Source organism: Dendropsophus ebraccatus, unplaced genomic scaffold (genome assembly GCF_027789765.1).
Source record: "Dendropsophus ebraccatus isolate aDenEbr1 unplaced genomic scaffold, aDenEbr1.pat pat_scaffold_547_ctg1, whole genome shotgun sequence".
Taxonomy (NCBI): domain Eukaryota; kingdom Metazoa; phylum Chordata; class Amphibia; order Anura; family Hylidae; genus Dendropsophus; species Dendropsophus ebraccatus.
Window position 1 is genome coordinate 14,010 of NW_027210148.1, and position 22,534 is coordinate 36,543.

The window sequence follows — 22,534 nt, forward strand, 5'->3', positions numbered from 1 at the left end:
AGTACAGTGTGTGTAGCAGTACAGTGTGTGTAGATGTGTGTAGCAGTACAGTGTGTGTAGATGTATGTAGCAGTACAGTGTGTGTAGCAGTACAGTGTGTGTAGATGTGTGTAGCAGTAGTGTGTGTAGATGTGTGTAGCAGTACAGTGTGTGTAGCAGTACAGTGTGTGTAGCAGTACAGTGTGTGTAGATGTATGTAGCAGTACAGTGTGTGTAGATGTATGTAGCAGTACAGTGTGTGTAGCAGTATAGTGTGTGTAGATGTATGTAGCAGTACAGTGTGTGTAGCAGTACAGTGTGTGTAGATGTATGTAGCAGTACAGTGTGTGTAGATGTATGTAGCAGTACAGTGTGTGTAGCAGTACAGTGTGTGTAGATGTGTGTAGCAGTACAGTGTGTGTAGATGTGTGTAGCAGTACAGTGTGTGTAGCAGTACAGTGTGTGTAGATGTATGTAGCAGTACAGTGTGTGTAGCAGTACAGTGTGTGTAGATGTATGTAGCAGTACAGTGTGTGTAGTTGTATGTAGCAGTACAGTGTGTGTAGCAGTACAGTGTGTGTATATGTGTGTAGCAGTACAGTGTGTGTAGATGTATGTAGCAGTACAGTGTGTGTAGCAGTACAGTGTGTGTAGATGTGTGTAGCAGTACAGTGTATGTAGCAGTACAGTGTGTGTAGCAGTACAGTGTGTGTAGATGTATGTAGCAGTACAGTGTGTGTAGATGTATGTAGCAGTACAGTGTGTGTAGCAGTACAGTGTGTGTAGATGTGTGTAGCAGTACAGTGTGTGTAGATGTGTGTAGCAGTACAGTGTGTGTAGATGTGTGTAGCAGTACAGTGTGTGTAGATGTATGTAGCAGTACAGTGTGTGTAGATGTATGTAGCAGTACAGTGTGTGTAGCAGTACAGTGTGTGTAGATGTGTGTAGCAGTAGTGTGTGTAGATGTGTGTAGCAGTACAGTGTGTGTAGCAGTACAGTGTGTGTAGATGTGTGTAGCAGTACAGTGTGTAGATGTATGTAGCAGTACAGTGTGTGTAGCAGTACAGTGTGTGTAGATGTGTGTAGCAGTAGTGTGTGTAGATGTGTGTAGCAGTACAGTGTGTGTATGTAGCAGTACAGTGTGTGTAGCAGTACAGTGTGTGTAGATGTATGTAGCAGTACAGTGTGTGTAGCAGTACAGTGTGTGTAGATGTGTGTAGCAGTACAGTGTGTGTAGCAGTACAGTGTGTGTATGTAGCAGTACAGTGTGTGTAGATGTATGTAGCAGTACAGTGTGTGTAGCAGTACAGTGTGTGTAGATGTGTGTAGCAGTACAGTGTGTGTAGATGTGTGTAGCAGTACAGTGTGTGTAGATGTGTGTAGCAGTACAGTGTGTGTAGATGTATGTAGCAGTACAGTGTGTGTAGATGTATGTAGCAGTACAGTGTGTGTAGCAGTACAGTGTGTGTAGATGTGTGTAGCAGTATAGTGTGTGTAGCAGTACAGTGTGTGTAGATGTGTGTAGCAGTACAGTGTGTGTAGATGTATGTAGCAGTACAGTGTGTGTAGCAGTACAGTGCGTGTAGATGTATGTAGCAGTACAGTGTGTGTAGCAGTACAGTGTGTGTAGATGTGTGTAGCAGTACAGTGTGTGTAGCAGTACAGTGTGTGTAGATGTGTGTAGCAGTACAGTGTGTGTAGATGTATGTAGCAGTACAGTGTGTGTAGCAGTACAGTGTGTGTAGATGTATGTAGCAGTACAGTGTGTGTAGCAGTACAGTGTGTGTAGATGTGTGTAGCAGTACAGTGTGTGTAGATGTGTGTAGCAGTATAGTGTGTGTAGCAGTACAGTGTGTGTATGTAGCAGTACAGTGTGTGTATGTAGCAGTACAGTGTGTGTAGATGTGTGTAGCAGTACAGTGTGTGTAGATGTATGTAGCAGTACAGTGTGTGTAGCAGTACAGTGTGTGTAGATGTATGTAGCAGTACAGTGTGTGTAGATGTGTGTAGCAGTACAGTGTGTGTAGCAGTACAGTGTGTGTAGCAGTACAGTGTGTGTAGATGTATGTAGCAGTACAGTGTGTGTAGATGTATGTAGCAGTACAGTGTGTGTAGATGTGTGTAGCAGTACAGTGTGTGTAGCAGTACAGTGTGTGTAGCAGTACAGTGTGTGTAGCAGTACAGTGTGTGTAGATGTGTGTAGCAGTACAGTGTGTGTAGATGTGTGTAGCAGTACAGTGTGTGTAGCAGTACAGGTGTGTGTAGCAGTACAGTGTGTGTAGATGTGTGTAGCAGTACAGTGTGTGTAGATGTGTGTAGCAGTACAGTGTGTGTAGCAGTACAGTGTGTGTAGCAGTACAGTGTGTGTAGATGTATGTAGCAGTACAGTGTGTGTAGATGTGTTTAGCAGTACAGTGTGTGTAGCAGTACAGTGTGTGTAGATGTATGTAGCAGTACAGTGTGTGTAGATGTGTGTAGCAGTATAGTGTGTGTAGCAGTACAGTGTGTGTAGATGTATGTAGCAGTACAGTGTGTGTAGCAGTACAGTGTGTGTAGATGTATGTAGCAGTACAGTGTGTGTAGCAGTACAGTGTGTGTAGATGTGTGTAGCAGTACAGTGTGTGTAGATGTGTGTAGCAGTACAGTGTGTGTAGCAGTACAGTGTGTGTAGATGTGTGTAGCAGTACAGTGTGTGTAGATGTGTGTAGCAGTACAGTGTATGTAGCAGTACAGTGTGTGTAGATGTGTGTAGCAGTACAGTGTGTGTAGATGTGTGTAGCAGTACAGTGTGTGTAGATGTGTGTAGCAGTACAGTGTGTGTAGATGTATGTAGCAGTACAGTGTGTGTAGCAGTACAGTGGTGTGTAGATGTGTGTAGCAGTACAGTGTGTGTAGCAGTACAGTGTGTGTAGCAGTACAGTGTGTGTAGATGTGTGTAGCAGTACAGTGTGTGTAGCAGTACAGTGTGTGTAGATGTATGTAGCAGTACAGTGTGTGTAGATGTATGTAGCAGTACAGTGTGTGTAGCAGTACAGTGTGTGTAGATGTGTGTAGCAGTACAGTGTGTGTAGATGTATGTTGCAGTACAGTGTGGTGTAGATGTATGTAGCAGTACAGTGTGTGTAGCAGTACAGTGTGTGTAGATGTATGTAGCAGTACAGTGTGTGTAGCAGTACAGTGTGTGTAGCAGTACAGTGTGTGTAGCAGTACAGTGTGTGTAGCAGTACAGTGTGTGTAGATGTCTGTAGCAGTACAGTGTGTGTATATGTGTGTAGCAGTACAGTGTGTGTAGATGTATGTAGCAGTACAGTGTGTGTAGCAGTACAGGTGTGTGTAGATGTGTGTAGCAGTTGTGTGTGTAGATGTGTGTAGCAGTACAGTGTGTGTAGCAGTACAGTGTGTGTAGATGTGTGTAGCAGTACAGTGTGTGTAGATGTATGTAGCAGTACAGTGTGTGTAGCAGTACAGTGTGTGTAGATGTGTGTAGCAGTAGTGTGTGTAGATGTGTGTAGCAGTACAGTGTGTGTAGCAGTACAGTGTGTGTAGCAGTACAGTGTGTGTAGATGTATGTAGCAGTACAGTGTGTGTAGATGTATGTAGCAGTACAGTGTGTGTAGCAGTATAGTGTGTGTAGATGTATGTAGCAGTACAGTGTGTGTAGCAGTACAGTGTGTGTAGATGTATGTTGCAGTACAGTGTGTGTAGCAGTACAGTGTGTGTAGATGTATGTAGCAGTACAGTGTGTGTAGATGTGTGTAGCAGTACAGTGTGTGTAGATGTGTGTAGCAGTACAGTGTGTGTAGATGTGTGTAGCAGTACAGTGTGTGTAGCAGTACAGTGTGTGCAGATGTATGTAGCAGTACAGTGTGTGTAGCAGTACAGTGTGTGTAGATGTATGTAGCAGTACAGTGTGTGTAGATGTGTGTAGCAGTACAGTGTGTGTAGATGTATGTAGCAGTACAGTGTGTGTAGCAGTACAGTGTGTGTAGATGTATGTAGCAGTACAGTGTGTGTAGATGTCTGTAGCAGTACAGTGTGTGTAGCAGTACAGTGTGTGTAGCAGTACAGTGTGTGTAGATGTGTGTAGCAGTACAGTGTGTGTAGATGTATGTAGCAGTACAGTGTGTGTAGCAGTACAGTGTGTGTAGATGTGTTGTAGCAGTACAGTGTGTGTAGCAGTACAGTGTGTGTTAGCAGTACAGTGTGTGTAGATGTGTGTAGCAGTACAGTGTGTGTAGATGTGTGTAGCAGTACAGTGTGTGTAGCAGTACAGTGTGTGTAGATGTATGTAGCAGTACAGTGTGTGTAGCAGTACAGTGTGTGTAGATGTATGTAGCAGTACAGTGTGTGTAGCAGTACAGTGTGTGTAGATGTATGTAGCAGTACAGTTTGCGTAGCAGTACAGTGTGTGTAGATGTGTGTAGCAGTATAGTGTGTGTAGCAGTACAGTGTGTGTAGATGTATGTAGCAGTACAGTGTGTGTAGCCGTACAGTGTGTGTAGATGTGTGTAGCAGTACAGTGTGTGCTAGATGTGTGTAGCAGTACAGTGTGTGTATGTAGCAGTACAGTGTGTGTAGCAGTACAGTGTGTGTAGATGTATGTAGCAGTACAGTGTGTGTAGCAGTACAGTGTGTGTAGATGTGTGTAGCAGTACAGTGTGTGTAGATGTATGTAGCAGTACAGTGTGTGTAGATGTATGTAGCAGTACAGTGTGTGTAGCAGTACAGTGTGTGTAGATGTATGTTGCAGTACAGTGTGTGTAGCAGTACAGTGTGTGTAGATGTGTGTAGCAGTATAGTGTGTGTAGCAGTACAGTGTGTGTAGATGTGTGTAGCAGTACAGTGTGTGTAGATGTGTGTAGCAGTACAGTGTGTGTAGATGTGTGTAGCAGTACAGTGTGTGTAGATGTATGTAGCAGTACAGTGTGTGTAGCAGTACAGTGTGTGTAGATGTGTGTAGCAGTACAGTGTGTGTAGCAGTACAGTGTTGTGTAGATGTATGTAGCAGTACAGTGTGTGTAGATGTATGTAGCAGTACAGTGTGTGTAGATGTGTGTAGCAGTACAGTGTGTGTAGCAGTACAGTGTGTGTAGCAGTACAGTTTGTGTAGATGTATGTAGCAGTACTGTGTGTGTAGATGTGTGTAGCAGTATAGTGTGTGTAGCAGTACAGTGTGTGTAGATGTATGTAGCAGTACAGTGTGTGTAGATGTGTGTAGCAGTACAGTGTGTGTAGATGTATGTAGCAGTACAGTGTGTGTAGCAGTACAGTGTGTGTAGCAGTACAATGTGTGTAGATGTATGTAGCAGTACAGTGTGTGTAGCAGTACAGTGTGTGTAGCAGTACAGTGTGTGTAGATGTGTGTAGCAGTACAGTGTGTGTAGATGTTGTAGCAGTACAGTGTGTGTAGCAGTACAGTGTGTGTAGATGTGTGTAGCAGTACAGTGTGTGTAGATGTGTGTAGCAGTACAGTGTGTGTAGCAGTACAGTGTGTGGAGATGTGTGTAGCAGTACAGTGTGTGTAGATGTGTGTAGCAGTACAGTGTGTGTAGATGTGTGTAGCAGTACAGTGTGTGTAGATGTATGTAGCAGTACAGTGTGTGTAGCAGTACAGTGTGTGTAGATGTGTGTAGCAGTACAGTGTGTGTAGCAGTACAGTGTGTGTAGCAGTACAGTGTGTGTAGCAGTACAGTGTGTGTAGATGTGTGTAGCAGTACAGTGTGTGTAGCAGTACAGTGTGTGTAGATGTGTGTAGCAGTACAGTGTGTGTAGATGTGTGTAGCAGTACAGTGTGTGTATGTAGCAGTACAGTGTGTGTAGCAGTACAGTGTGTGTAGATGTATGTAGCAGTACAGTGTGTGTAGCAGTACAGTGTGTGTAGATGTGTGTAGCAGTACAGTGTGTGTAGATGTATGTAGCAGTACAGTGGGTGTAGATGTATGTAGCAGTACAGTGTGTGTAGCAGTACAGTGTGTGTAGCATGTATGTTGCAGTACAGTGTGTGTAGCAGTACAGTGTGTGTAGATGTGTGTAGCAGTATAGTGTGTGTAGCAGTACAGTGTGTGTAGATGTGTGTAGCAGTACAGTGTGTGTAGATGTGTGTAGCAGTACAGTGTGTGTAGATGTGTGTAGCAGTACAGTGTGTGTAGATGTATGTAGCAGTACAGTGTGTGTAGCAGTACAGTGTGTGTAGATGTGTGTAGCAGTACAGTGTGTGTAGCAGTACAGTGTGTGTAGATGTATGTAGCAGTACAGTGTGTGTAGATGTATGTAGCAGTACAGTGTGTGTAGATGTGTGTAGCAGTACAGTGTGTGTAGCAGTACAGTGTGTGTAGCAGTACAGTTTGTGTAGATGTATGTAGCAGTACAGTGTGTGTAGATGTGTGTAGCAGTATAGTGTGTGTAGCAGTACAGTGTGTGTAGATGTATGTAGCAGTACAGTGTGTGTAGATGTGTGTAGCAGTACAGTGTGTGTAGATGTATGTAGCAGTACAGTGTGTGTAGCAGTACAGTGTGTGTAGCAGTACAGTGTGTGTAGATGTATGTAGCAGTACAGTGTGTGTAGCAGTACAGTGTGTGTAGCAGTACAGTGTGTGTAGATGTGTGTAGCAGTACAGTGTGTGTAGATGTGTGTAGCAGTACAGTGTGTGTAGCAGTACAGTGTGTGTAGATGTGTGTAGCAGTACAGTGTGTGTAGATGTGTGTAGCAGTACAGTGTATGTAGCAGTACAGTGTGTGTAGATGTGTGTAGCAGTACAGTGTGTGTAGATGTGTGTAGCAGTACAGTGTGTGTAGATGTGTGTAGCAGTACAGTGTGTGTAGATGTATGTAGCAGTACAGTGTGTGTAGCAGTACAGTGTGTGTAGATGTGTGTAGCAGTACAGTGTGTGTAGCAGTACAGTGTGTGTAGCAGTACAGTGTGTGTAGCAGTACAGTGTGTGTAGATGTGTGTAGCAGTACAGTGTGTGTAGCAGTACAGTGTGTGTAGATGTATGTAGCAGTACAGTGTGTGTAGATGTATGTAGCAGTACAGTGTGTGTAGCATTACAGTGTGTGTAGCACACAGTGTGTGTAGCAGTACAGTGTGTGTAGATGTGTGTAGCAGTACAGTGTGTGTAGATGTGTTGTAGCCAGGACAGTGTGTGTAGCAGTACAGTGTGTGTAGATGTCTGTAGCAGTACAGTGTGTGTAGCAGTACAGTGTGTGTAGTGTATGTAGCAGTACAGTGTGTGTAGTTGTATGTAGCAGTACAGTGTGTGTAGCAGTACAATGTGTGTAGCAGTACAGTGTGTGTAGATGTATGTAGCAGTACAGTGTGTGTAGCAGTACAGTGTGTGTAGATGTGTGTAGCAGTACAGTGTATGTAAGCAGTACAGTGTGTGTAGCAGTACAGTGTGTGTAGATGTATGTAGCAGTACAGTGTGTGTAGATGTATGTAGCAGTACAGTGGTGTAGCAGTACAGTGTGTGTAGATGTGTGTAGCAGTACAGTGTGTGTAGATGTGTGTAGCAGTACAGTGTGTGTAGATGTGTGTAGCAGTACAGTGTGTGTAGATGTATGTAGCAGTACAGTGTGTGTAGATGTATGTAGCAGTACAGTGTGTGTAGCAGTACAGTGTGTGTAGATGTGTGTAGCAGTAGTGTGTGTAGATGTGTGTAGCAGTACAGTGTGTGTAGCAGTACAGTGTGTGTAGATGTGTGTAGCAGTACAGTGTGTAGATGTATGTAGCAGTACAGTGTGTGTAGCAGTACAGTGTGTGTAGATGTGTGTAGCAGTAGTGTGTGTAGATGTGTGTAGCAGTACAGTGTGTGTATGTAGCAGTACAGTGTGTGTAGCAGTACAGTGTGTGTAGATGTATGTAGCAGTACAGTGTGTGTAGCAGTACAGTGTGTGTAGATGTGTGTAGCAGTACAGTGTGTGTAGCAGTACAGTGTGTGTATGTAGCAGTACAGTGTGTGTAGATGTATGTAGCAGTACAGTGTGTGTAGCAGTACAGTGTGTGTAGATGTGTGTAGCAGTACAGTGTGTGTAGATGTGTGTAGCAGTACAGTGTGTGTAGATGTGTGTAGCAGTACAGTGTGTGTAGATGTATGTAGCAGTACAGTGTGTGTAGATGTATGTAGCAGTACAGTGTGTGTAGCAGTACAGTGTGTGTAGATGTGTGTAGCAGTATAGTGTGTGTAGCAGTACAGTGTGTGTAGATGTGTGTAGCAGTACAGTGTGTGTAGATGTATGTAGCAGTACAGTGTGTGTAGCAGTACAGTGCGTGTAGATGTATGTAGCAGTACAGTGTGTGTAGCAGTACAGTGTGTGTAGATGTGTGTAGCAGTACAGTGTGTGTAGCAGTACAGTGTGTGGTAGATGTGTGTAGCAGTACAGTGTGTGTAGATGTATGTAGCCAGTACAGTGTGTGTAGCAGTACAGTGTGTGTAGATGTATGTAGCAGTACAGTGTGTGTAGCAGTACAGTGTGTGTAGATGTGTGTAGCAGTACAGTGTGTGTAGATGTGTGTAGCAGTATAGTGTGTGTAGCAGTACAGTGTGTGTATGTAGCAGTACAGTGTGTGTATGTAGCAGTACAGTGTGTGTAGATGTGTGTAGCAGTACAGTGTGTGTAGATGTATGTAGCAGTACAGTGTGTGTAGCAGTACAGTGTGTGTAGATGTATGTAGCAGTACAGTGTGTGTAGATGTGTGTAGCAGTACAGTGTGTGTAGCAGTACAGTGTGTGTAGCAGTACAGTGTGTGTAGATGTATGTAGCAGTACAGTGTGTGTAGATGTATGTAGCAGTACAGTGTGTGTAGATGTGTGTAGCAGTACAGTGTGTGTAGCAGTACAGTGTGTGTAGCAGTACAGTGTGTGTAGCAGTACAGTGTGTGTAGATGTGTGTAGCAGTACAGTGTGTGTAGATGTGTGTAGCAGTACAGTGTGTGTAGCAGTACAGTGTGTGTAGCAGTACAGTGTGTGTAGATGTATGTAGCAGTACAGTGTGTGTAGATGTGTGTAGCAGTACAGTGTGTGTAGCAGTACAGTGTGTGTAGCAGTACAGTGTGTGTAGATGTATGTAGCAGTACAGTGTGTGTAGATGTGTGTAGCAGTATAGTGTGTGTAGCAGTACAGTGTGTGTAGATGTATGTAGCAGTACAGTGTGTGTAGATGTGTTTAGCAGTACAGTGTGTGTAGCAGTACAGTGTGTGTAGATGTATGTAGCAGTACAGTGTGTGTAGATGTGTGTAGCAGTATAGTGTGTGTAGCAGTACAGTGTGTGTAGATGTATGTAGCAGTACAGTGTGTGTAGCAGTACAATGTGTGTAGATGTATGTAGCAGTACAGTGTGTGTAGCAGTACAGTGTGTGTAGATGTGTGTAGCAGTACAGTGTGTGTAGATGTGTGTAGCAGTACAGTGTGTGTAGCAGTACAGTGTGTGTAGATGTGTGTAGCAGTACAGTGTGTGTAGATGTGTGTAGCAGTACAGTGTATGTAGCAGTACAGTGTGTGTAGATGTGTGTAGCAGTACAGTGTGTGTAGATGTGTGTAGCAGTACAGTGTGTGTAGATGTGTGTAGCAGTACAGTGTGTGTAGATGTATGTAGCAGTACAGTGTGTGTAGCAGTACAGTGTGTGTAGATGTGTGTAGCAGTACAGTGTGTGTAGCAGTACAGTGTGTGTAGCAGTACAGTGTGTGTAGATGTGTGTAGCAGTACAGTGTGTGTAGCAGTACAGTGTGTGTAGATGTATGTAGCAGTACAGTGTGTGTAGATGTATGTAGCAGTACAGTGTGTGTAGCAGTACAGTGTGTGTAGATGTGTGTAGCAGTACAGTGTGTGTAGATGTATGTTGCAGTACAGTGTGTGTAGATGTATGTAGCAGTACAGTGTGTGTAGCAGTACAGTGTGTGTAGATGTATGTAGCAGTACAGTGTGTGTAGCAGTACAGTGTGTGTAGCAGTACAGTGTGTGTAGCAGTACAGTGTGTGTAGCAGTACAGTGTGTGTAGATGTGTGTAGCAGTACAGTGTGTGTATATGTGTGTAGCAGTACAGTGTGTGTAGATGTATGTAGCAGTACAGTGTGTGTAGCAGTACAGTGTGTGTAGATGTGTGTAGCAGTTGTGTGTGTAGATGTGTGTAGCAGTACAGTGTGTGTAGCAGTACAGTGTGTGTAGATGTGTGTAGCAGTACAGTGTGTGTAGATGTATGTAGCAGTACAGTGTGTGTAGCAGTACAGTGTGTGTAGATGTGTGTAGCAGTAGTGTGTGTAGATGTGTGTAGCAGTACAGTGTGTGTAGCAGTACAGTGTGTGTAGCAGTACAGTGTGTGTAGATGTATGTAGCAGTACAGTGTGTGTAGATGTATGTAGCAGTACAGTGTGTGTAGCAGTATAGTGTGTGTAGATGTATGTAGCAGTACAGTGTGTGTAGCAGTACAGTGTGTGTAGATGTATGTTGCAGTACAGTGTGTGTAGCAGTACAGTGTGTGTAGATGTATGTAGCAGTACAGTGTGTGTAGATGTGTGTAGCAGTACAGTGTGTGTAGCAGTACAGTGTGTGTAGCAGTACAGTGTGTGTAGATGTATGTTGCAGTACAGTGTGTGTAGCAGTACAGTGTGTGTAGATGTATGTAGCAGTACAGTGTGTGTAGATGTGTGTAGCAGTACAGTGTGTGTAGCAGTACAGTGTGTGTAGCAGTACAGTGTGTGTAGATGTATGTAGCAGTACAGTGTGTGTAGCAGTACAGTGTGTGTAGCAGTACAATGTGTGTAGATGTATGTAGCAGTACAGTGTGTGTAGCAGTACAGTGTGTGTAGCAGTACAGTGTGTGTAGATGTATGTAGCAGTACAGTGTGTGTAGATGTATGTAGCAGTACAGTGTGTGTAGCAGTACAGTGTGTGTAGATGTGTGTAGCAGTACAGTGTGTGTAGATGTGTGTAGCAGTACAGTGTGTGTAGATGTATGTAGCAGTACAGTGTGTGTAGATGTATGTAGCAGTACAGTGTGTGTAGCAGTACAGTGTGTGTAGATGTGTGTAGCAGTACAGTGTGTGTAGATGTGTGTAGCAGTACAGTGTGTGTAGATGTATGTAGCAGTACAGTGTGTGTAGCAGTACAGTGTGTGTAGATGTGTGAAGCAGTACAGTGTGTGTAGCAGTACAGTGTGTGTAGCAGTACAGTGTGTGTAGATGTGTGTAGCAGTACAGTGTGTGTAGATGTGTGTAGCAGTACAGTGTGTGTAGATGTATGTAGCAGTACAGTGTGTGTAGCAGTACAGTGTGTGTAGCAGTACAGTGTGTGTAGATGTATGTAGCAGTACAGTGTGTGTAGATGTATGTTGCAGTACAGTGTGTGTAGATGTGTGTAGCAGTACAGTGTGTGTAGATGTGTGTAGCAGTACAGTGTGTGTAGATGTATGTAGCAGTACAGTGTGTGTAGCAGTACAGTGTGTGTAGATGTGTGTAGCAGTACAGTGTGTGTAGATGTGTGTAGCAGTAGTGTGTGTAGATGTATGTAGCAGTACAGTGTGTGTAGCAGTACAGTGTGTGTAGATGTGTGTAGCAGTACAGTGTGTGTAGATGTGTGTAGCAGTACAGTGTGTGTAGCAGTACAGTGTGTGTAGATGTGTGTAGCAGTACAGTGTGTGTAGATGTATGTAGCAGTACAGTGTGTGTAGCAGTACAGTGTGTGTAGATGTGTGTAGCAGTACAGTGTGTGTAGATGTGTGTAGCAGTACAGTGTGTGTAGATGTATGTAGCAGTACAGTGTGTGTAGCAGTACAGTGTGTGTAGATGTGTGTAGCAGTACAGTGTGTGTAGCAGTACAGTGTGTGTAGATGTGTGTAGCAGTACAGTGTGTGTAGATGTGTGTAGCAGTACAGTGTGTGTAGATGTATGTAGCAGTACAGTGTGTGTAGCAGTACAGTGTGTGTAGCAGTACAGTGTGTGTAGATGTGTGTAGCAGTACAGTGTGTGTAGCAGTACAGTGTGTGTAGATGTGTGTAGCAGTACAGTGTGTGTAGATGTATGTAGCAGTACAGTGTGTGTAGATGTATGTAGCAGTACAGTGTGTGTAGCAGTACAGTGTGTGTAGATGTGTGTAGCAGTAGTGTGTGTAGATGTGTGTAGCAGTACAGTGTGTGTAGATGTATGTAGCAGTACAGTGTGTGTAGCAGTACAGTGTGTGTAGATGTGTGTAGCAGTAGTGTGTGTAGAAGTACAGTGTGTGTAGATGTATGTAGCAGTACAGTGTGTGTAGCAGTACAGTGTGTGTAGATGTGTGTAGCAGTACAGTGTGTGTAGCAGTACAGTGTGTGTAGATGTGTGTAGCAGTACAGTGTGTGTAGATGTATGTAGCAGTACAGTGTGTGTAGCAGTATAGTGTGTGTAGATGTGTGTAGCAGTACAGTGTGTGTAGATGTGTGTAGCAGTACAGTGTGTGTAGCAGTATAGTGTGTGTGTAGCAGTACAGTGTGTGTAGCAGTACAGTGTGTGTAGATGTATGTAGCAGTACACTGTGTGTAGATGTGTGTAGCAGTACAGTGTGTGTAGATGTGTGTAGCAGTACAGTGTGTGTAAATGTATGTAGCAGTACAGTGTGTGTAGCAGTACAGTGTGTGTAGCAGTACAGTGTGTGTAGATGTATGTAGCAGTACAGTGTGTGTAGATGTGTGTAGCAGTACAGTGTGTGTAGATGTATGTAGCAGTACAGTGTGTGTAGATGTGTGTAGCAGTACAGTGTGTGTAGATGTATGTAGCAGTACAGTGTGTGTAGCAGTACAGTGTGTGTAGATGTGTGTGTAGATGTGTGTAGCAGTAGTGTGTGTAGCAGTACAGTGTGTGTAGATGTGTGTGTAGATGTGTGTAGCAGTAGTGTGTGTAGCAGTACAGTGTGTGTAGATGTGTGTAGCAGTACCGTGTGTGTAGCAGTACAGCTACACACACTGTACTGCTACACACATCTACACACACTGTACTGCTACACACACTGTACTGCTACATACATCTACACACACTGTACTGCTACACACATCTACACACACTGTACTGCTACACACATCTACACACACTGTACTGCTACACACACTGTACTGCTACATACATCTACACACACTACTGCTACACACATCTACACACACTGTACTGCTACACACACTGTACTGCTACACACACTGTACTGCTACACACATCTACACACACTGTATTGCTACATACATCTACACACACTGTACTGCTACACACACTGTACTGCTACACACACTGTACTGCTACATACATCTACACACACTGTACTGCTACACACATCTACACACACTGTACTGCTACATACATCTACACACACTGTACTGCTACACACACTGTACTGCTACATACATCTACACACACTGTACTGCTACACACACTGTACTGCTACACACATCTACACACACTGTACTGCTACACACACTGTACTGCTACACACATCTACACACACTGTACTGCTACATACATCTACACACACTGTACTGCTACATACATCTACACACACTGTACTGCTACATACATCTACACACACTGTACTGCTACACACATCTACACACACTGTACTGCTACACACATCTACACACACTGTACTGCTACACACTGTACTGCTACATACATCTACACACACTGTACTGCTACATACATCTACACACACTGTACTGCTACACACATATACACACACTGTACTGCTACACACACTGTACTGCTACACACATCTACACACACTGTACTGCTACATACATCTACACACACTGTATTGCTACATACATCTACACACACTGTACTGCTACACACATCTACACACACTGTACTGCTACACACATCTACACACACTGTACTGCTACACACACTGTACTGCTACATACATCTACACACACTGTACTGCTACACACACTGTACTGCTACATACATCTACACACACTGTACTGCTACACACACTGTACTGCTACATACATCTACACACACTGTACTGCTACACACACTGTACTGCTACATACATCTACACACACTGTACTGCTACACACACTGTACTGCTACATACATCTACACACACTGTACTGCTACACACATCTACACACACTGTACTGCTACATACATCTACACACACTGTACTGCTACACACATCTACACACACTGTACTGCTACACCCACTGTACTGCTACACACATCTACACACACTGTACTGCTACACACACTGTACTGCTACATACATCTACACACACTGTACTGCTACACACACTGTACTGCTACATACATCTACACACACTGTACTGCTACACACATCTACACACACTGTACTGCTACACACACTATACTGCTACACACATCTACACACACTGTACTGCTACACACACTGTACTGCTACACACACTGTACTGCTACATACATCTACACACACTGTACTGCTACACACATCTACACACACTGTACTGCTACACACACTGTACTGCTACACACACTGTACTGCTACACACACTATACTGCTACATACATCTACACACACTGTACTGCTACACACACTGTACTGCTACATACATCTACACACACTGTACTGCTACACACATCTACACACACTGTACTGCTACACACACTGTACTGCTACATACATCTACACACACTGTACTGCTACACACACTGTACTGCTACATACATCTACACACACTGTACTGCTACACACATCTACACACACTGTACTGCTACACACATCTACACACACTGTACTGCTACACACACTGTACTGCTACACACATCTACACACACTGTACTGCTACACACATCTACACACACTGTACTGCTACACACACTGTACTGCTACACACATCTACACACACTGTACTGCTACACACACTGTACTGCTACATACACACACTGTACTGCTACACACATCTACACACACTGTACTGCTACACACACTGTACTGCTACATACACACACTGTACTGCTACACACATCTACACACACTGTACTGCTACACACACTGTACTGCTACATACATCTACACACACTGTACTGCTACATACATCTACACACACTGTACTGCTACATACACACACTGTACTGCTACATACACACACTGTACTGGTACACACATCTACACACACTGTACTGCTACATACATCTACACACACTGTACTGCTACACACATCTACACACACTGTACTGCTACACACACTGTACTGCTACATACATCTACACACACTGTACTGCTACACACATCTACACACACTGTACTGCTACACACACTGTACTGCTACATACACACACTGTACTGCTACACACACTGTACTGCTACATACACACACTGTACTGCTACACACATCTACACACACTGTACTGCTACACACATCTACACACACTGTACTGCTACACACACTGTACTACTACACACACTGTACTGCTACACACATCTACACACACTGTACTGCTACACACATCTACACACACTGTACTGCTATACACACTGTACTGCTACATACATCTACACACACTGTACTGCTACACACATCTACACACACTGTACTGCTACACACACTGTACTGCTACATACATCTACACACACTGTACTGCTACATACATCTACACACACTGTACTGCTACACACACTGTACTGCTACACACATCTACACACACTGTACTGCTACACACATCTACACACACTGTACTGCTACACACACTGTACTGCTACACACATCTACACACACTGTACTGCTACATACATCTACACACACTTTACTGCTACACACATCTACACACACTGTACTGCTACACACATCTACACACACTGTACTGCTACATACATCTACACACACTGTACTGCTACACACATCTACACACACTGTACTGCTACACACACTGTACTGCAACATACATCTACACACACTGTACTGCTACACACACTGTACTGCTACACACATCTACACACACTGTACTGCTACACACATCTACACACACTGTACTGCTACATACATCTACACACACTGTACTGCTACACACACTGTACTGCTAGAAAATCTACACACACTGTACTGCTACACACACTGTACTGCTACACACATCTACACACACTGTACTGCTACACACATCTACACACACTGTGTAGATGTGTGTAGCAGTACATCTACACACTCTGTGTAGATGTGTGTAGCAGTAGTGTGTGTAGATGTGTGTAGCAGTAGTTTGTGTAGATGTATGTTGCAGTACAGTGTGTGTAGCAGTACAGTGTGTGTAGATGTGTGTAGCAGTACAGTGTGTGTAGATGTGTGTAGCAGTACAGTGTGTGTAGATGTGTGTAGCAGTACAGTGTGTGTAGATGTGTGTAGCAGTACAGTGTGTGTAGCAGTACAGTGTGTGTAGATGTGTGTAGCAGTACAGTGTGTGTAGATGTGTGTAGCAGTACAGTGTGTGTAGATGTGTGTAGCAGTACAGTGTGTGTAGCAGTAGTGTGTGTAGCAGTACAGTGTGTGTAGATGTGTGTAGCAGTACAGTGTGTGTAGATGTGTGTAGCAGTACAGTGTGTAGCAGTACAGTGTGTGTAGATGTGTGTAGCAGTACAGTGTGTGTAGATGTGTGTAGCAGTACAGTGTGTGTAGATGTGTGTAGCAGTAGTGTGTGTAGATGTGTGTAGCAGTACAGTGTGTGTAGCAGTACAGTGTGTGTAGATGTGTGTAGCAGTACAGTGTGTGTAGATGTGTGTAGCAGTACAGTGTGTGTAGCAGTACAGTGTGTGTAGATGTATGTAGCAGTACAGTGTGTGTAGATGTATGTAGCAGTACAGTGTGTGTAGATGTATGTAGCAGTATAGTGTGTGTAGCAGTACAGTGTGTGTAGATGTGTGTAGCAGTACAGTGTGTGTAGATGTATGTAGCAGTATAGTGTGTGTAGCAGTACAGTGTGTGTAGCAGTACAGTGTGTGTAGATGTGTGTAGCAGTACAGTGTGTGTAGCAGTACAGTGTGTAGATGTATGTAGCAGTACAGTGTGTGTAGATGTATGTAGCAGTACAGTGTGTGTAGCAGTACAGTGTGTGTAGATGTATGTTGCAGTACAGTGTGTGTAGATGTATGTAGCAGTACAGTGTGTGTAGCAGTACAGTGTGTGTAGATGTGTGTAGCAGTACACTGTGTGTAGATGTATGTAGCAGTACAGTGTGTGTAGCAGTACAGTTTGTGTAGCAGTACAGTGTGTGTAGATGTGTGTAGCAGTACAGTGTGTGTAGCAGTACAGTGTGTGTAGCAGTACAGTGTGTGTAGATGTGTGTAGCAGTACAGTGTGTGTAGATGTATGTAGCAGTACAGTGTGTGTAGATGTATGTAGCAGTACAGTGTGTGTAGCAGTACAGTGTGTGTAGATGTGTGTAGCAGTCCAGTGTGTGTAGCAGTACAGTGTATGTAGCAGTACAGTGTGTGTAGCAGTACAGTGTGTGTAGATGTATGTAGCAGTACAGTGTGTGTAGCAGTACAGTGTGTGTAGATGTGTGTAGCAGTAGTGTGTGTAGATGTGTGTAGCAGTACAGTGTGTGTAGATGTATGTAGCAGTACAGTGTGTGTAGCAGTACAGTGTGTGTAGATGTATGTAGCAGTACAGTGTGTGTAGCAGTACAGTGTGTGTAGATGTGTGTAGCAGTACAGTGTGTGTAGCAGTACAGTGTGTGTAGATGTGTGTAGCAGTACAGTGTGTGTAGATGTATGTAGCAGTACAGTGTGTGTAGCAGTACAGTGTGTGTAGCAGTACAGTGTGTGTAGATGTGTGTAGCAGTACAGTGTGTGTAGATGTATGTAGCAGTACAGTGTGTGTAGCAGTATAGTGTGTGTAGATGTGTGTAGCAGTACAGTGTGTGTAGATGTGTGTAGCAGTACAGTGTGTGTAGCAGTATAGTGTGTGTGTAGCAGTACAGTGTGTGTAGATGTATGTAGCAGTACAGTGTGTGTAGATGTGTGTAGCAGTACAGTGTGTGTAGATGTGTGTAGCAGTACAGTGTGTGTAGATGTATGTAGCAGTACAGTGTGTGTAGCAGTACAGTGTGTGTAGATGTGTGTAGCAGTACAGTGTGTGTAGCAGTACAGTGTGTGTAGCAGTACAGTGTGTGTAGATGTGTGTAGCAGTACAGTGTGTGTAGATGTATGTAGCAGTACAGTGTGTGTAGATGTATGTAGCAGTACAGTGTGTGTAGATGTGTGTAGCAGTACAGTGTGTGTAGCAGTACAGTGTGTGTAGATGTGTGTGTAGATGTGTGTAGCAGTAGTGTGTGTAGCAGTACAGTGTGTGTAGATGTGTGTAGCAGTACCGTGTGTGTAGCAGTACAGCTACACACACTGTACTGCTACACACATCTACACACACTGTACTGCTACACACACTGTACTGCTACATACATCTACACACACTGTACTGCTACATACATCTACACACACACTGTACTGCTACACACATCTACACACACTGTACTGCTACACACATCTACACACACTGTACTGCTACACACACTGTACTGCTACACACACTGCACTGCTACACACATCTACACACACTGTACTGCTACATACATCTACACACACTGTACTGCTACACACACTGTACTGCTACACACACTGTACTGCTACATACATCTACACACACTGTACTGCTACACACACTGCACTGCTACACACATCTACACACACTGTACTGCTACACACATCTACACACACTGTACTGCTACACACACTGCACTGCTACACACATCTACACACACTGTACTGCTACACACATCTACACACACTGTACTGCTACATACATCTACACACACTGTACTGCTACACACATCTACACACACTGTACTGCTACACACACTGTACTGCTACACACATCTACACACACTGTACTGCTACACACATCTACACACACTGTACTGCTACACACACTGTACTGCTACACACATCTACACACACTGTACTGCTACACACACTGTACTGCTACATACATCTACACACACTGTACTGCTACACACACTGTACTGCTACACACATCTACACACACTGTACTGCTACATACATCTACACACACTGTACTGCTACACACATCTACACACACTGTACTGCTACATACATCTACACACACTGTACTGCTACATACATCTACACACACTGTACTGCTACACACACTGCACTGCTACACACATCTACACACACTGTACTGCTACACACATCTACACACACTGTACTGCTACATACATCTACACACACTGTACTGCTACACACATCTACACACACTGTACTGCTACACACACTGTACTGCTACACACATCTACACACACTGTACTGCTACACACATCTACACACACTGTACTGCTACACACACTGTACTGCTACACACATCTACACACACTGTACTGCTACACACACTGTACTGCTACATACATCTACACACACTGTACTGCTACACACACTGTACTGCTACACACATCTACACACACTGTACTGCTACATACATCTACACACACTGTACTGCTACACACATCTACACACACTGTACTGCTACATACATCTACACACACTGTACTGCTACATACATCTACACACACTGTACTGCTACACACACTGTACTGCTACATACATCTACACACACTGTACTGCTACACACATCTACACACACTGTACTGCTACACACATCTACACACACTGTACTGCTACACACACTGTACTGCTACATACATCTACACACACTGTACTGCTACATACATCTACACACACTGTACTGCTACACACATCTACACACACTGTACTGCTACACACATCTACACACACTGTACTGCTACATACATCTACACACACTGTACTGCTACACACATCTACACACACTGTACTGCTACACACATCTACACACACTGTACTGCTACACACACTGTACTGCTACACACATCTACACACACTGTACTGCTACACACACTGTACTGCTACATACATCTACACACACTGTACTGCTACACACACTGTACTGCTACATACATCTACACACACTGTACTGCTACACACATTGTACTGCTACATACATCTACACACACTGTACTGCTACACACACTGTACTGCTACATACATCTACACACACTGTACTGCTACACACACTGTACTGCTGCATACATCTACACACACTGTACTGCTACACACACTGTACTGCTACACACACTGTACTGCTACATACATCTACACACACTGTACTGCTACACACATCTACACACACTGTACTGCTACACACGTCTACACACACTGTACTGCTACACACATCTACACACACTGTACTGCTACACACACTGTACTGCTACATACATCTACACACACTGTACTGCTACACACATCTACACACACTGTACTGCTACACACACTGTACTGCTACATACATCTACACACACTGTACTGCTACACACACTGTACTGCTACATACATCTACACACACTGTACTGCTACACACATCTACACACACTGTACTGCTACACACACTATACTGCTACACACATCTACACACACTGTACTGCTACACACACTGTACTGCTACACACACTGTACTGCTACATACATCTACACACACTGTACTGCTACACACATCTACACACACTGTACTGCTACACACATCTACACACACTGTACTGCTACACACACTGTACTGCTACACACACTGTACTGCTACACACACTGTACTGCTACACACACTATACTGCTACATTCATCTACACACACTGTACTGCTACACACACTGTACTGCTACATACATCTACACACACTGTACTGCTACACACATCTACACACACTGTACTGCTACACACACTATACTGCTACACACATCTACACACACTGTACTGCTACACACACTATACTGCTACACACATCTACACACACTGTACTGCTACACACATCTACACACACTGTACTGCTACACACACTGTACTGCTACATACACACACTGTACTGCTACACACATCTACACACACTGTACTGCTACACACATCTACACACACTGTACTGCTACACACACTGTACTGCTACATACATCTACACACACTGTACTGCTACATACACACACTGTACTGCTACACACACACACTGTACTGCTACACACACACACACTGTACTGCTACATACATCTACACACACTGTACTGCTACACACATCTACACACACTGTACTGCTACACACACTGTACTGCTACATACATCTACACACACTGTACTGCTACACACATCTACACACACTGTACTGCTACACACACTGTACTGCTACATACACACACTGTACTGCTACACACCTACACACACTGTACTGCTACACACATCTACACACACTGTACTGCTACACACACTGTACTACTACACACACTGTACTGCTACACACATCTACACACACTGTACTGCTACACACATCTACACACACTGTACTGCTACACACACTGTACTGCTACATACATCTACACACACTGTACTGCTACACACATCTACACACACTGTACTGCTACACACACTGTACTGCTACACACATCTACACACACTGTACTGCTACATACATCTACACACACTGTACTGCTACACACACTGTACTGCTACATACATCTACACACACTGTACTGCTACACACATCTACACACACTGTACTGCTACACACATCTACACACACTGTACTGCTACACACACTGTACTGCTACATACATCTACACACACTGTACTGCTACATACATCTACACACACTGTACTGCTACACACATCTACACACACTGTACTGCTACACACACTGTACTGCTACACACATCTACACACACTGTACTGCTACATACATCTACACACACTGTACTGCTACACACATCTACACACACTGTACTGCTACACACATCTACACACACTGTACTGCTACACACACTGTACTGCTACATACATCTACACACACTGTACTGCTACACACACTGTACTGCTACATACATCTACACACATTGTACTGCTACACACACTGTACTGCTACACACACTGTACTGCTACATACATCTACACACCACTGTACTGCTACACACACTGTACTGCTACACACACTGTACTGCTACATACATCTACACACACTGTACTGCTACATACATCTACACACACTGTACTGCTACACACACTGTACTGCTACATACATCTACACACACTGTACTGCTACACACATCTACACACACTGTACTGCTACACACATCTACACACACTGTACTGCTACACACACTGTACTGCTACATACATCTACACACACTGTACTGCTACATACATCTACACACACTGTACTGCTACACACATCTACACACACTGTACTGCTACACACATCTACACACACTGTACTGCTACATACATCTACACACACTGTATTGCTACATACATCTACACACACTGTACTGCTACACACATCTACACACACTGTACTGCTACACACATCTACACACACTGTACTGCTACACACACTGTACTGCTACATACATCTACACACACTGTACTGCCTACACACACTGTACTGCTACACACATCTACACACACTGTACTGCTACACACACTGTACTGCTGCA